We start from the raw sequence: 17923 nt of genomic DNA, 5'->3' as shown, positions 1-17923 counted from the left end.
CAACACACCAACCTTTGGTGGCATAATGGATATCCTGTTATCATTCACTGTTTTGGAAGCAAAACAGTCATCTGGGAACATCTCTTTATAGTAAAGAGAAAACTACTGAGACATTTCGTGTAAGTCAAATAAAACTGTGAAGGGAGATTTGCCCAAATTTGCAGTGATGTAACAGTGACATGTGAATGCAGTGGTTAACTGTGCTTAACTGCTTTCAACTTGCACAGATCATGGTGTGCAGCTCCTTGGCCATGATTGGTTACAGTGGACTCTAATTGAAAAGGCATCCAGTTTACTCATGATCTGACGCCAAAGACAAGAGAGCCAACCCTTGTATCTATTCTATGCACACTATAAATATATTATTTACATTTTTAAATGGAGCCTTTCAGTATTATTTATTTTTGATTTGCATCAATATATTCCAAAATAAAATAAAAGTAAAAATAAATGCACGAAAATACTGTCACTCTTTGAAGTTGTGCTTTCATGGAGGGAATTGTGGCATAAAATTGTGAATGAAAGAAACCCTCTAATAGAGGGAAAACAAAAATAGAGAGTTTATGAAAGGGAAAAGGCAGGCAATGAGGAAGAAGCCAAAGCACTAAACTAGATGGAGCTGTAAACCAGCACAGAGCGAAGAGGGTGAAGCAGAGTGAATGATGTAATATTAAAGCTGTGTTGAACATATGTAATAACTTCCAGGTGGTTGTTCAGGTTAATCAAGCACTTGTAATTCAAGTAACTCTTAAAGATTTGAACCTCAAAAACTTTTTAATTTACCATTCACATATAGCCACACACACTGCTCCACACAGAAAATTACACACCACGTTGCACTGCTACTGCATCTAATGCTATTGTGGCTGTTGTTGCCATTATGGTTATTATTATGCAGACACAGAGTGAATATGAAATGACTTTGCAGGACCGCTTCACACCGCATCCTGTGACATGTATGAAGAATACAAAAGAAATGCATTAACTACGTAACATCATTTCTCATTTCTGTCTATGTAAATGCCTGCATCTGTTGGTTTTCCATTGTTGTTTTCATTGCACCTTAAAATGACGCTCTAATTATTGTTGTTGCCTAACTTTTCTGTATGAAATGCCTTGCAGTGATGTGGACTTGGCAGTTAAAAAATTTACAATATGCATACACTGCCCCTGCACTGCATTTATGTGTGCATGAGATTGTGTGAAATCAGTTCCCATCTTTGAAGAACAAAAAAAAAAAAAATTAAATAATTAAATAAACAATAAGAACAGATAGAGCCAGCAGTGTGTTTGCTAATAGATTTTCTTTCTGTTGTTTCTCCCTTGAATCTTTTTTTAACCATACCAATGCTTTCTATTGCTCTTATTTTTGTCGCTTTTCTCTGCAGAAGCCGGTAAAGTCAGATTTATCACAAGCCACCATAGCAAACTTAACTTCTCAAAACATTTCTGTGACTTTCACAAATACATATTCTCACATTTTAGGATAATTCTATGAGATTGACTAATAAATAACCAAATAATAGCTTTCAAAAAATACTGAGGTATAACAAAACACTTTATGTTTACGTTATGGTAAATGAACAGTTTTATAGAGATTTTTATAAGACAGATATTGTGTACATTGGTAACAATGGTACATTCTATTGCTATTCTGCATTCCTGTAGAGTAATACTTTATGGATTTTTAAAAAGTAAAAACCAACTTCCAGTTGAAGAATTTAACTCAGACACATGAAAAAAGGCAGAGATCAATAACTGTTCTGCAACAAAAAACCCTGTTATGTACCAGAAATAATTTCTCTTTTCTCTTGCAATGTTGGAAAATACTGTAATTTCCTTTTTATAGATCTTTAGAACTCCTCCTTGAATCGCTACCTTATCGTGGTGGAGGGGTTTGTGTGTCCCAGGGATCCCAGGGGCTATGTTGTCTGGGGGCTTTTGCCCCCTGGTAGGGTCTCCCATGGCAAATTGGTCCTGGGTGAGGGACCAGACAAAGAGCGATTCAGAAGACCCTTATGAAAAGGATATCGAGGGAACAGTTTACCCTGCCCGGGATAGGGTTACCGGGGCCCCGCCCTGGAGCCAGGCCCAGCGTCTGGTGGCTGGGCCTTAGTCCATGGGGCCCGGCCGGGCACAGCCCGAAGAGGAGACATGGGCCCATCCTCCCGCTAGGGTTGCCAACTCCCTGAAAAATAAATAAGGGACACCTCGTGGCCAGGGCCGGGCGACCCAGTTGTCTTCACCCTTCCTAGCTCTTTTTTTGTGTGTGAAATCATTTTTTTAACCATTTGACTTGAAGTTGATTTAAGTAGATATATTCTACTTAAATCATATTCTATTCTTTGTGATATGAACACATGTGAAACAAATGATCATTTAGCCATTTATTTTTAGCTCAAAATGACAACATTAACACAGTAAAACACGTCTCTTTCTTAAACAGAAGCCTGTCATGCTTAACTTTTGAGAATATAAGTAAATCTTTCTTTAAAAGAACTCTGTCCTGCTTAACTTAAAATAATAGAAAACAATAGAAAGAAAAATATTCTTGTAACAGTGCACATATAGTGCATTTACTACAATTGGCTTCAGTTGAGGTATTATTTCAGCTTTTCTAATGCTAATCAGCTGCTCCCGTTTCTAAACCCGCTTGTTCCCATGATTACGCACCTTAACTCGTCATCATTATTCATCTATGTATTACTTTTATGTATTAGTCATCTATTTGTTGTAATCATCTATCCTTGCAGTTGTTTATTACACAAAATAAGTTATATTATCACACTTCTGGCCACATAGCGCTGTTATTCACTGCACATGCCCATATTAACTTTTTCCAGCCAGGTGTTTTCCTTTTCCCATTCTTCCCTTTCTCTGAGGGGAACAAACATTGCTGCTCTAATGCTGGGCTTACACTGTGCGATTTTTGGCCCATTTTGAGACGATTTTTGAGTCGTGCGACCGATTTGGTGATCGGCTTGATTTTGGCCTTCATCGTGGGTTGTGTAGTATACATGGGGTAAAGAGAAGTGATTAACACCTCACGACCAGCTCCCAATCATCAATCGCTCGTGAGGGTGTCACCGCAGCTGCTCACACTGCTCACGCGCAAACACGTAAACGTCGGTGAAAAAGACGGAATAGCACAGTGGTGCAGCGTGTGCACTATCCACAAGCGATGGAGGCAAAACTTGTAGAACTTTGGAAAGCTCATCCGAGCCTTTTCGATGTGGCCTCACAAAATTATCACGACCACAACAACCGTGAAAATAGTTGAATTTGCATTGCTGCTCAATCAGAGCTGTTTTTCAATGTTTTTCATTAGCAATTTAGCAAAGTTGATGGTGGTGGTGTGCGTGTCTGTGTGAGTGAAAGGCAGAGAGAGTGAGCGACAGATTTTCTGTTATAACCTTCATTTCATGGAGGCATAGTGTGAGCACTCAGGTCGCATCAGAGCATCGGGCGGTATAGTGTGAGACCCTGCATCGTGACCTACCAACTTCTAACCCCTGCGAGTCAATCGTGCAGTTTGAGCAGGAGCTGAATAACGTGACTGAAAAAAATCGCACAGTGTATGTCCAGCTTTAGGTGTACTGTCGTCCGAGACTTGCACCGCAGTGTTGGCGTTTGTTTCCCTGTTGGCCATGCTTCTTGTTGTGGTCATCTGTTGTCTTCCGGTATTTTCTCCGTAAGCGACCTTTCCTCGACCAATGAGATGAGCGGTGATCTGAATTGTCATACTCGAATTGTCATAAGTGTGCTGTCAGCTCATTGGTCACAAAGCAGGAGAGGGGCTGGGAATTATGTTTTCAAACAAAGTGTTAATTCCATTAAAAGTTATAGACTACTTTTGATTCTCACTGTATTACGGGACAAAGTGCGTCCCTTATTAGCTCAATACGGGACGTGTACTTTTGTTTCTAAATACGGGACGATTTCGTTTTTTAAGGGACGGTTGGCAACCCTACCTCCCGCAGGCCCACCACCCGCAGGAGGCGCCATAGGGGTCGGGTGCATTGTGTGCTCTTTGCTTAGGCTGCTGCCCCCGCGACCCGGCCTCGGATAAAGCGGATGAAGATGGATGGACGGATGGATAGATCTTTAGAACAGTTAAATATTAAAATATACTTTTTGAATAAAGACTTTATCTTCTGTGTATATGCCAGTTAAAGGGAACCCCGACTATTATGACAAGTTACTCTAAATATGTTACAAATTATCTCCACTACATAAAAACATACTTGAGAATAACTACATTTTTTTGGTTATTCATTAAATCTTTGTTGTTTAAAACTATTTTGGAGCCGTGGGAGCAGCCATGTTTTTTTGCACACAATGCATTCTGGGACGATGACGTGTATTGGTTGTCGGTAGTATAGGTGCTTTTGTTCAGCTAACCTGTTTTGTTTTTTAAGTGTAGCAACCGTATTAATTAACTTGCCTAATAGTCCGCTGCAAAAGTCAAATGATCACTGCAGCATTACGGAGAGTTGAAAAACTGTCTAAATTTGTTCATCTGTAATAAAATGATCAGTGTGGCTGCTCTGCCAGGTGTAACAAATAAGTTTAACATCCAGGCATCCATCAAAACGGAATTTATGACATTTAACTGAGTTAGAAGTTAGCAGGGAGTTAGCTCGCAAGCTTCCATCTAAATATAATATACCATGTTCTGACTGAGAGATTTATTATCAAATTAAAACGTACAGCTCTGCTTTCACTTCCAACATAAATGACGACAGGAAAGTAAACTGCAGTGATATTTGTAGGGTTAATGAAGTTGGGCTAGCTGGTATATAATGATGTGCTACGTGATCGCTAGCACGACAAGCTATGTTAGCATAACATAAACAGTAAAACTGGAGGATGAATGCTAACAAACGGAAGACTTTTTTCCACTCGATAAAAGTTAATATGAGGGTTCCCAATGGTTAGGGGCAAATGCAATCGCATGGCAGGATCCTGTAAACGGACCAAACGTCAGTCAGGAGAACCACCGAGATAATCCATCCACAATATAAGGTTAGTCATTAATATACTGCTGCTGCATGGGCTGGGCTAGTTACATGGTAAGGGTTTAAAAACTGAGCTTTAAAATGATGAGAAGCCGACAGTGATCACTGACTGTTTTTAGGGGATTGTTGAGATTAAATTGAACAAGATACAAAGCATTAAAACATGTTAAAAACACAACAGTCTTATTAAATGCAGACTACTTTGGGCCCGGAAGCAGGATTGATAATGTTATCACTTAAAGTCTGGATACCGGTTATGGAGGCTAACAAGGGCTGCCCAAAAAACATCTGGATTAAGACATATGGCTTCAAAAAGTTTTGGTGCTTTACAACAAACGCTCTCAGTCGCCGTTGCCATTGGCAAGCAGCAGAGGTGTGGACTCGAGTCACTTAACTTGGACTCGAGTCAGACTCGAGTCATTAATTTTATGACTTTAAACTTGACTTGAAAAAATGTTCTAAGACTTGTGACTTGACTTGGACTTTTACACCAATGACCTGGGACTTGAATTGGACTTGAACCGGTTTACTTGAAAAGACTTGATATTTCACCCAAAATCTAAAATTTTACACGCATATTATATAGAAAGTGTGCATCATTTATTAAAACCACACTCCATATGTATGTGTGCGTGAGCTGTAGCACAGCCAATCAAATTAACCAGATCTTTTTTTAAAAAGAAAAAAAAAACGCTCAAAAATGTTATTTTTTTCAGATACATAAACTATGAAGTAGTCAACAAAAAAACGAAATGCAATATGCAAATCATGCAAGAAGAGAACCACAGACAAAGATGGAACAACTTCCAACTTTCTCCGACAGTTGAAGTTGCATAAAGGACAGTAGGTGGTGCTTCTCTTTTGCTACGATGAGATCATGACTTCATCTAACTAGCAAATGTTGTACAGGCTATGTTGGTGATACAGTTTTTTTTAATGTGTATGATATTTTTGTCATTTTTTAAAGTCGGTCCTACAAGCGCATCCAAGAATAACATGCAGCTTATCTCAGAACTGTCGGTGAAAATTATTCTTGGAGCTAAGTTTAATTGAGCTACATTTTAAAGAGGTGCAATTTCACAATTTGTGTATATTTTCTAAGTTCACTATTTTGTCATGTGTTGAGAAAAACACAGATTTAAAAATTACATGGTCTAATATTTACATTTAGCCATTTAACATTTAACTGCAACATTCTTTTTTCATTTTTTTTAAAGACTCGAAAGGACTTGAAATTCAAAGTTTCAGACTTGTGACTTTACTCAGACTTTTACACCAGTGACTTGAGACTCGACCCTGACTTGCCTGACATTACTTGAGACTTGACTTGTGCCTTGAGGATAAAGACTTGAGACTTACTTGAGACTTGCAAAACAATGACTTGGTCCCACCTCTGGCAAGCAGTAGCCACATAGACACCAGTAGTTTTCCCTGACTCTCTCATCCTCGTGTGACGGATTGGTTTCATCTTCATCTAAACAAAGTGCTGGTTGACTATTTTCATTCTCTCTCCCGGTTTGCTCTGGTTCAAACTGGAAAGGTTGAACAGAAGCCATTTCCAGTGCGCTGCTAACTGTGAACTGGATGCGGTGCAACCGTATGACGTCACTACCCAGAGTGCATTGAGAAGTAAATAACAATGGCGACCTACTGGTAAATCGGTTTTATATAAAATGTGCTTAAAAGGAAAACATTTGGTGTATTTTAATACCACATATAGTTATTGAAATTACAGTACATATTTTAGCGCAAACATGTCTTAATAGCCAGGGTTCCCTTTAAAGGGATAGATAGATAGATAGATAGATAGATAGATAGATAGATAGATAGATAGATAGATAGAATTTTATTTCGAACATGCAAATATAATTGAAATAACAACAGAAAAAAAACCAAACAAAACTTAAAAATCATCAAGTTTTCATGTATATATCTTTGTCTACAGAATGCGTGTGCTATAATAATAAAGAAAATAAACCATTCACACACCGTGTTGTGTTCCACATGCACAGCATCAGCAGGCAGTCACATTTTATTTATTAAGTTACAGCAGACCAGCACAGTAAAAGGCTGACATGACAGACAAACCTGAAACACTGATTAAATAATCTAAAAGTAAAAAAAGATTTTTTTCTTGTCTTGTTATGTAAAACTAACTTGTACTTTCTTTTTACAATAACTTTAAATGCTTGAGGAAATCAGAATATACTGCTTTGCACAACCATTTTTCTCAGTGTATGTATGTTGCTTCATTATGATGATCTGAGGGTTCTTTAGTCTCTGAAGTGAAGCCCTTCATTACACATGCTCACTCCAGGTGACAGTCACAGTAAGTGTGCCTGCTTCCTGTCGTCAGCTGTGATTGCACACTGTCACAGTATCTGCATAGCAAGCAAAGGTTATTTAATAACAGCTTGCACATTGTTTGGGGGCAGCTGTCAGTCAAAAGGCAAATTTAATTGCTCTTAAAACCTCAAAATAAATTTCAGGTAAGGAAAATGTGGCAAATCGATGGCATTTGATGAAGAGAGATAATTTGTAATTACAAATTGCCATTTGAATTTTACACATTTCTGATATTTACATTATTATTACACATACACCAATTAAACTGTAAATGCACAATAGCTTTCTAATGTGTATAATTTAGCTATAATAAGAATAGTAGCTAAATAAGAAAGTAATAATAAGAAAGTAGCAAGAAAAGACACATTTTTCTTCAGGTCAACACCATAGTTTGTTTGCTGCCAGTATTTTCCAATATGTGTTCAGTTTTTTAACATACCATAATAAAATTCCCAGTACAGGCGTCCCATGAATTTCCTACAGTGGTCTACAGGAGACAATTAATTGTTCACATGTAATTATGTGAAAGCACAAAATACAAATCTCACCATGGTGCTGTGCAAGAGGGTACATCTGTTAGCAAAATTTTTACCCACTCATTTAATATCATGGCTGTGTCATGAATTTACAGAAGCATTTTTAGCAAAATGACTCATTATCTTCTGGTGTGTGTGTGGGGAGGGGATTATATATAGTAAAATAATTTGTAGCCTCATTAATTTCAATTTCCTTGATCAAAAAAGCCTTACTATGTCATTATTTTCTTTTTATAATGTGCCACCTCTCCTCTTGTGAGCTACATATCAAATATAAAAGCTTTATCTGTTGCTGTACCAATGAAGAGGAATGTTTCCATGGAGATGATTTGCCAAGCTTAATGTTTGCTGTTTCTATGGGTCAAACTGAGGAGTTATATTTGTCATGTTTTACTTTGCTAGGTGACAGCCAAAATGTTACTACTGCATGTAACTACACCAGTGTGAAATACAAATTTCCAAATAACACTTTAAGTTAAATTTGAACATTAAGTAAAAGTTTAACTGAGAAAATAATGAAACTAATATAGAGCATTTAGTAATAGTAGCAAATAGCTCCATGTAGAATCTACACCAGTTAACAATGTGTTTTGCCTTATCTTCAGTCAGAAGCTAGTCCATGAAGCCAGATAACACACACCAATTAGTTAAACTGCAAGAATGTCTTGACCTCAAATTTTCCATATTACCCCATTAGAGTTCTTCTCTCTCAGCTTTCAGGCCTCTCTCTACTTTTAAGAATAGGCTTAAAATTTTCCTTTCTAATAAAGTCTATAACACAGATGTTCCTGTATAGGGCTTTGGAGCGTGATGTCATGGGAGGTGGACCACGCCCCCTTCCGCCATGACAGTAGGCCAGACAAAGGATAAAGCTTCAGCTATGGTTTGTACGTGTTGTGTTGTCGGTTGCAATGTTAGATCACACGATCGTGAAGGCAAGAAGCTGGATAATGGGCTCTCTTTTCATCATGTTCCATAACGAAGAAAGCTTTGTAATGAAGACTGTCATTTCCAAAACACTGCCCCCCCCCCCCCCCCTCTTTTTTACGCACACACAATTTGTTTTTACACATACAAATCTTTTTTATGCACACACAAATTTTTTTCACACATACAAATCTTTTTTACACACACACAATTTTTTTTTACACATACAAATCCTGATTTACAAGTACAAAATATTTATGACCACATTTTGAGCCCATATAAAACATGCTAATGTGTGATGCTGCAGAACCACGTCATGTCGACTGAGTAGCTTGTGATTTGGCATTATTGCAGGCAAACCAGCATATGAATTGGATGTAACAAATCCAGACTGGGCACCAACACTGCACATGGGGCACGACGACATACCTGTATCAGACTCGGACCGGCACGCAAGGCCTATGCAACGGAAGCGAAAAAGAGCACCCATCGGAGGTAAACACCCCCCCTCTAAAAACATACTAAATTGCTGTAGTACACTAATCCGCACATAACTTCCAGATGAATCACACACCTCTCATTGGAATATTGGTGTACATTTACCTTATGTGTATGCACTAATTTTATCTTACAGGCTTTCGTTATGCAGCTGCAGAGTCTGAAGGTGTGCCCCGTGCAGAAGCGATCGATGAAGATCTGACAGAAGACCAACAACAAAATCACAATGTCATGGAGGCAGTGGACAGCAGTTGTGTTGGACAAGTGGAGGTTGAGGTACCAGCTGCAAATGTGGACAGTGGTGATCGGACAGACAGCGTCACGGAAGCTAAAGGGAAGATGAAGGATTGTGTGTGCAATGAACAGGGCAGAGCAGAAATAAACCGGCTGTTGGAGGAGAACAGACTGCTTCGATCACAGTTGCAAAAGACAGAGCTGAATGAACATTTCTTAAAGGATGATACCGAAAAAGTAAGGTATTACACTGGACTACATTGTTATGCTGTCTTAATGTCCCTCTTCAACACTGTCAAAGATTTCCTGCCAATATCGAAGAAACTGACAGGTTTCCAAATGCTCTTACTCACACTAATGCGTCTGAGACTTGATCTTCCAGTCCAGCATCTTTGTCATCTATTCGATGTGTCCCACAAAACACTGTCTTCTATCTTCGCCGATACCATTGATGTTTTGTATGCCCGCTTAGGAGCACTGGTGCACTGGCCTGAGAGGCCACAATGCCTCCACAGTTTACTGAAACTTTTGGAAAACGAGTAGCCATCATTGTTGACTGTTTTGAGATTCGAACAGAAAGACCATGTAATTTAAAGGCACGTGCACAAAGATACTCTCATTATAAGGGTACACACACCATAAAATACCTCATCGGGATTACACCCCATGGAGCTATTTCTTTCATTTCCAGGGGATGGGGGTGGCGTGCATCAGATAAACACATCACAGAGAAATGTGGCATTCTTCAAAAGCTGTTACCAGGGGATGTAGTATTGACTGACAGAGGCTTCCCAAAACGGTATCAAATGGTCCTGTGTTATAGCTTTATAGCACTTCAGTTTCTCTATCCTTTTTTCTATAGTACATATGACCTGCAAAGTAACATACCATATTCATTATTTATATCGCACATCATATTATGGATGGTTATAGATAGCTTTCCAGATAATAGTAAAATGCATTTTTTGTGCATGCTGAATGTAGCCCAACAGGCATCTGACCCTTTATCTCCTAAAAATGTATTTTACTGTTCCATTTTTTGAACTGTGAATAATGACTATTGTGTTTTATCCGGGATAGTGCCAGACATTATTTCAGAGAGTGTTCCAGATAATGACTTTGGGTTACTCTGGAGATAATTTCATGGCCATTTTCTCCATATTATCTATCAGTTCATTCATGTGTCTCTCTGTTTCAGACATTTTTCTCTAAGCTTTTTTCTTCTTTCTCTGCCTGTTGATTTTGGCAGAATAGTCCAGTGTCTTTGTGGTTCATAATTACCCGCCATATGACACAATCCTTTGTTAATTTCAGATTGTGGTAATTGTCACTACATGTTGCTATTGTGGGGAGTCTGGTGCAGTTGGCAGTCCTAAGTCGATTCCTTTGACAGTCACATGAAATAACAACAGGCATCACAGATTTGAAATCTAAGACCACCTGCCTGGTGTAACAGCTTTTGGAGGGTTTTCGAGAGGCAGAGAGATGAAAAAATCTAGTAAAGTAAGACTTTTTACCTGGTTGTCACTTCAAGGGTAATTTTTCTGGTTATGTCACAACTTAATCTTGTAGTGGTGTTCTGCTGCAGAGTTATTCTCCTTTGTGTTTTGGTAAATATTTGTGTGATTTTCAGTGCTTTGGAAAAATCTTATAGCCACCCCTCACTGTGCTTCTGAGGAGCCAGATTTTCCTGTTGTTTTTTGGTTGTTTTTTTTTTGTTTTGTTTTCTTCTTCTTTTTGGCCAGTGGCTGCTTTTTCACTAATTTTCAGTTCAGTCCATGTACCTGACCTGTTTTGTTTTTGTTTTTTAATTAAGGTAAGTCTTAGTTGTGTGTTTCTTTTATCTGTTTATTTATTCATGTCTGTTAGTGATATCACTTATATTACAAAATATGTGTAATATGACAATGTCTAAGGTAACAGGTGGGAGAAACAAAAGAAAAGGGAAGAGAAGAAAATAAAAGGAATGGGAGAAAAATTGGAGAAAATAGAATAAAAGGGCAGAGCACAAATAGAAAAATGCAATAGATTGTCAAGATTGCCAAAAAAAAAAGGAGCAAACAGTACCTGGAACAGAAAAAAGGAAAAAGCAAAGATACACAAATCAACAATCTTCTATGTGAGTGTGTGTGTGTATGTGTATATGTGTGTGCGTGTGTGCATCTTTGTCACAAATTTATTTCATAATAAGGGTGAGAAGGTGCAATAACACCCCAGAGACAGACAGACGAAGATCCTGGAGATCCAGGCAATCCACCGTCCCTAAGAGTACCAAACACCTGTGGCCACACATCTCGATGACAACTTCTTGCCCAGCCCAGCAGAAAAACTGTGAGAGTTCCTAAATGGAGACAAAAAAGTGAGAGTCCCAGAGAACCAGAGGCAACGGGTGGCTGACCCCCTCCAGAGGCCAGCCACCCCGGTACAAGCCATCAGTGCCCAGGGCCCCAGGTGCCCAAAAGCTTTTCATGCACTTGAACTTTTCAAAGGGAGGCATGGCTAAGGTGGAGAAGCAGTATCAAGACCCAAGCTCATAAGAGAAGGTTAATGGCAACATATGTGACTTTATTAATCCACACAAAAGAAGCTTGTTGTAAAACAACTCCCTTATGTGCACCATTGGTGGACATGTTAAAGCCAGAACAACTGAGGCCGAGATTTTGCGTGCAAAGTTATCAGCTGAGCCAACAGCAGACAGTGGAATGACACTGAAATCAGCTGATCTAACAGAGTGGCAGCTGAGTTTCATTTTGTGGCCTGCCTGAGCTACTGCTATGTCAATTTGGTGGGTTGATTGTGACAAGTGTGAGTAGAAAAAAATGACAATTAGGACATTTATAAAAGCATAAACAGTGAACTCAATGCTTTCTGGACTTGTGATTCATACAAAACAAGATTACAGAAAGGAACATAATCGTTGAGAAACTGTGATAGGATTTTTCCACTATTGTTGACATAAAAAAAAAATCAATCAGTGATAAAGAGTAGATATTTTAGCAACATTCCCCTATTTGTTATAATTAACTTCCTGATAACTCCTGCCATCTGTAAACCAACACCTAATATCAAAAGGAAATACTTTTCATTACAATTTGAAGAGATGAAAGCGACTAAACTCCTTTGCTTCACTTAAACCACATGCACGTATTAACCAGACTGACAACCTTCGTACCCCACTCAAAGTTTATATGTGGAACAAATCTAAAACCATGAATGCCTAATTAACTAGCTGTGGTTTTTTTAAGGCTTATACAGTAAAAAACAGCCCATCTGGTGTCACAATCCTCAAGGTTTGAGCTGAATACTAATCTTGTGAAATTCATAACCACCCCTGTAGCTCATTTGGTAGCATTTTGTCAGACTGCCTACTTGCTGTTTCAGACATAGCACAAAGAAAAAATGGATTTAGGAAGCTCTGGTGAGAATATTACTCTCTGGAAGACTAAAACTGAACAGCCAACAGGTGTTCAAATAAAAGAGGCATCAGATTTGATCATGTGTTGGCAGAAAGACAGACAAGTCTAAAAATGGTAGTCTCTCAGAGCGAGGCTTAGCCATGGATATTAAGACATGAACACATGCATACACACACAAACCTATAAACTTTAAACACAGTACAAACCAATAAAGAGAGAAAGTCTTCCATATTTCTCCCTCCATAGCTTCTTTTAAACGTACATACATACACACACACACACACACACACATACTCGCTTAAGTCCCGTTTGGGGTCGCATATCTTAACTCCCCCCCTTTGGGGACACCACTTTCTGTATGGTTTAGAAGCAAGCTGGCAACTCAGTTTTACTCCTCCAAGACCACAGAAATAAAAAATCACTTGAGATTTTAATTTTAAGCAACTTTTGTCCAGACAGTATTTTTACCTTCCCATTGGGGACTTGGAATGTTTAATGTCCCCTTTGGGGTCTTCAGCGATACACAGATAAAAAAAACTATTTTATGCCACTTTTGGGGACCTTACTTCCATTTGGGGTCTTCGGCGACACACACATACACAAACTATTTTATGCCACTTTTGGGGGACCTTACTTCCATTCGGGGTCTTCAGCAATACACACATACACAAGTTATTTTATGTCAGTTTTGGGGACCATACTTCCCTTAAAGGCAATTCCTTCAAAGTACAATGTAATGTTAACTACCCAATCTAACAATAATCTAAACAATAATTAAGGTCTCTATTTATCTTGAAGAAATCAAAACTATGTCCAATGTCTCGGCCACAGAACAATTTAAATTTTTGACTGCATTTATTACTACTGTGTTGTTTTGGGAGTTTATATGCACATCATTAATGCAGAGAAACTTGGATAAAAAAAAATCATCTGTACTATTGAGTGTTTGTTACCAGCAAATTGTAAGGCAAGAACTTTGCTTCCAAATATGTTCACTGGGAAGAAGTCCCTGGTCCCCTGTCTTCATCTTGATCCGTTTTCTTGTTCTATTGTGTTTTTGTTGGCTCCATACCTGACAGAAGAGACTCAATCTCATTGCTTGAGGAATCTGGATTTTGCAGATCAATTTTTTTTTACATTTCAGGCATTTCTCATGATGCTGCTTCAGCTTGGTTAGTCTTGAGTAGATAAACATCAGTTAAATAGGCAAACATTAGACAGTTAAACTAGTTTTTATATTCTATTTAAACTAAAAGAAATTTCTAATTTCACCTATGAATTGTTAACACAGATAATTTGAACACAATTACCAAGAGTTCATTTGATTTTCAGAAACTATCCAAACCTATCATAAAAGATTTAATTTAATTATTAATAAACACACTACTTTAACCTACATTAGAAGCAATCAAAATATCCTTTACATCAGGGCACCAATAAGTACAGTATTAAAGATCTGTGAGTGATAAGACAAGCTGTACGATTTTAGAATGGATATCTTAATTTTAGTTTTCACTGATGTTACGAGTAGATTTAACATGAATAACAAATAGACAAGCGACAATTAAAAACTGCCAAAGAAGATGACTCTTATGACTTCCGGGGACATTTCTAACAAAAATGCACTGCGTTAACCTGAATGAGGACAATCAAAAGGATATACATAAATGAAATTGAATTGGTATAGTACCAGAGTACAGTGATCATTAACTGATCGTCATTAACGATCAGTGACCATTAACGGTTTTATCACTGATCTCAAGGGTAGATTAATACTAAATACAGAAATATACCTCCATTTAAAAATTGCAAAAACATATGCAACAATAGTTATTGGTATACCTGACTCTTATGACTTTTGGGGACGTTTCTAACACAAAAACACTCCGCTTTAACGTAAATGGGGACATTCAATGGGAAACTTTCCTTAGGAAACTGGTTAATACAATAAACTCTGATTATTAAACATCTGCATATGTTAAGGTATGTGTAACTACTTTTCGGATGGATTTCTTTATCTTAGTCCTCATTCTGATTGGTATTTGTTCCGTATTTTTAAATCTTAGACATAGTGAAGGTTTTTTTTTTTAACATAACCCTTGCTTGAGTGTGGGGATCATTGATAAATTGTTCTCGAACTTCATGTATTGAGTTATACTGAAAAAGGGACATGACACTATTTGTAAAAAAACAATACAAAAACATATCTGACTATAGTCATAGGTATGCCGTACAGTATACTTATGACTTTTGGGGATATTTCTAACAAATACACTCCTCTTTAACCTAAATGGGGACATTCAATGGGAAACTTTCCTTAGGGAACTGGTTAATACAATGAACTCGGATTATTAAACATATGCATATATTAAGATATGTGTAATGATTTGGGGGATGGATTGCTTTATCTTAGTCCTCATTCTGATTGGTATTTGTTCCATATTTTCATATCTTTGACATAATGAAGGATTTTACAACATAACTCTTGAGTGTGGTGATCACTGATAAATTGTTCTCGAACTTCATCTATTGAGTTATACTGAAAAAGGGACATGACACTATTTGTAAAAAACAATACAAAAACATATCTGACTATAGTCATAGGTATGCCGTACAGTATACTTATGACTTTTGGGGATGTTTCTAACACAAATACACTCCTCTTTAACCTAAATGGGGACATTCAGTGGGAAACTTTCCTTAGGGAACTGGTAAATACAATGAACTCTGATCATTAAACACATGCATATGTTAAGGTATGTGTAACTACTTTTCGGATTGATTTCTTTATCTTAGTCCTCATTCTGATTGGTATTTGTTCTGTATTTTTAAATCTTAGACATAATGAAGGGGTTGTTCTTTTTTTTAACATAACCCTTGCTTGAGTGTGGGGATCATTGATAAATTGTTTACAGACTTCATGGATAGATTTATACTGAAAAAGGGACATGATACTATTTTTAGAAAAAAAATCCCGCAACATATCCAACTATAGTCATTAGTATGCCATATGCTTATGACTTTTGGGGACGTTTCTAACACAAATACACTCCGCTTTAACCTAAATGGGGACATTCAATGGGAAACTTTCCTTAGGGAACTGGTTAATACAATGAACTCTGATTATTAAACATCTGCATATATTAAGATATGTGTAATGATTTGGGGGATGGATTGCTTTATCTTAGTCCTCATTCTGATTGGTATTTGTTCCATATTTTCAAATCTTAGACATAATGAAGGATTTTACAACAATAAACCTTACTTGAGTGAGGAGATCACTGATAAATTGTTTGTTGACTTTATAGGTAGATTTATACAGAAAAAAGGAACATGATAACATCTTTTAAAAAAATCCCAAAGCATATCCAACTATAGTCATTAGAATGCCATATACTTATGACTTTTGGGGACGTTTCTAACACAAATACACTCCGCTTTAACCTAAATGGGGACATTCAATGAGAAACTTTCCTTAGGGAACTGGTAAATACAACGAACTCATTACACATACCTCAACATATGCATATGTTGAGGTATGTGTAATGATTTGGGGGATGGATTACTTTATCTTAATCCTCCTTCTGATTGGTATTTGTTCCATATTTTCATATCTTTGACATAATGAAGGATTTTACAACATAACTCTTGAGTGTGGTGATCACTGATAAATTGTTCTCGAACTTCATGTATGGAGTTATACTGAAAAAGGGACATGACACTATTTTTAAAAAACAATACAAAAACATATCCGACTATAGTCATAGGTATGCCATATACTTATGACTTTTGGGGATGTTTCTAACACAAATACACTCCTCTTTAACCTAAATGGGGACATTCAATGGGAAACTTTCCTTAGGGAACTGGTTAATACAATGAACTCGGATTATTAAACATATGCATATATTAAGATATGTGTAATGATTTGGGGGATGGATTGCTTTATCTTAGTCCTTATTCTGATTGGTAACTGTTCCATATTTTCAAATCTTAGACATAATGAAGGATTTTACAACATAACTCTTGAGTGTGGTGATCACTGATAAATTGTTCTCGAACTTCATCTATTGAGTTATACTGAAAAAGGGACATGACACTATTTGTAAAAAACAATACAAAAACATATCTGACTATAGTCATAGGTATGCCGTACAGTATACTTATGACTTTTGGGGATGTTTCTAACACAAATACACTCCTCTTTAACCTAAATGGGGACATTCAGTGGGAAACTTTCCTTAGGGAACTGGTAAATACAATGAACTCTGATCATTAAACACATGCATATGTTAAGGTATGTGTAACTACTTTTCGGATTGATTTCTTTATCTTAGTCCTCATTCTGATTGGTATTTGTTCTGTATTTTTAAATCTTAGACATAATGAAGGGGTTGTTCTTTTTTTTAACATAACCCTTGCTTGAGTGTGGGGATCATTGATAAATTGTTTACAGACTTCATGGATAGATTTATACTGAAAAAGGGACATGATACTATTTTTAGAAAAAAAATCCCGCAACATATCCAACTATAGTCTATGCCATATGCTTATGACTTTTGGGGACGTTTCTAACACAAATACACTCCGCTTTAACCTAAATGGGGACATTCAATGGGAAACTTTCGTTAGGGAACTGGTTAATACAATGAACTCTGATTATTAAACATCTGCATATATTAAGATATGTGTAATGATTTGGGGAATGGATTGCTTTATCTTAGTCCTCATTCTGATTGGTATTTGTTCCATATTTTCAAATCTTAGACATAATGAAGGATTTTACAAATATAACCCTTACTTGAGTGAGGAGATCACTGATAAATTGTTTGTTGACTTTATAGGTAGATTTATACAGAAAAAAGGAACATGATAACATCTTTTAAAAAAATCCCAAAGCATATCCAACTATAGTCATTAGAATGCCATAAACTTCTGACTTTTGGGG

Source organism: Diplotaxodon limnothrissa, linkage group LG12 (assembly GCF_057381915.1).
Source record: "Diplotaxodon limnothrissa isolate DT_005_m linkage group LG12, D_limnothrissa_male_GT1.1, whole genome shotgun sequence".
Classification (NCBI taxonomy): Eukaryota; Metazoa; Chordata; class Actinopteri; order Cichliformes; family Cichlidae; genus Diplotaxodon; species Diplotaxodon limnothrissa.
The sequence above is the reverse complement of the archived record's forward strand: the minus strand, read 5'-3'. Positions refer to the sequence as shown.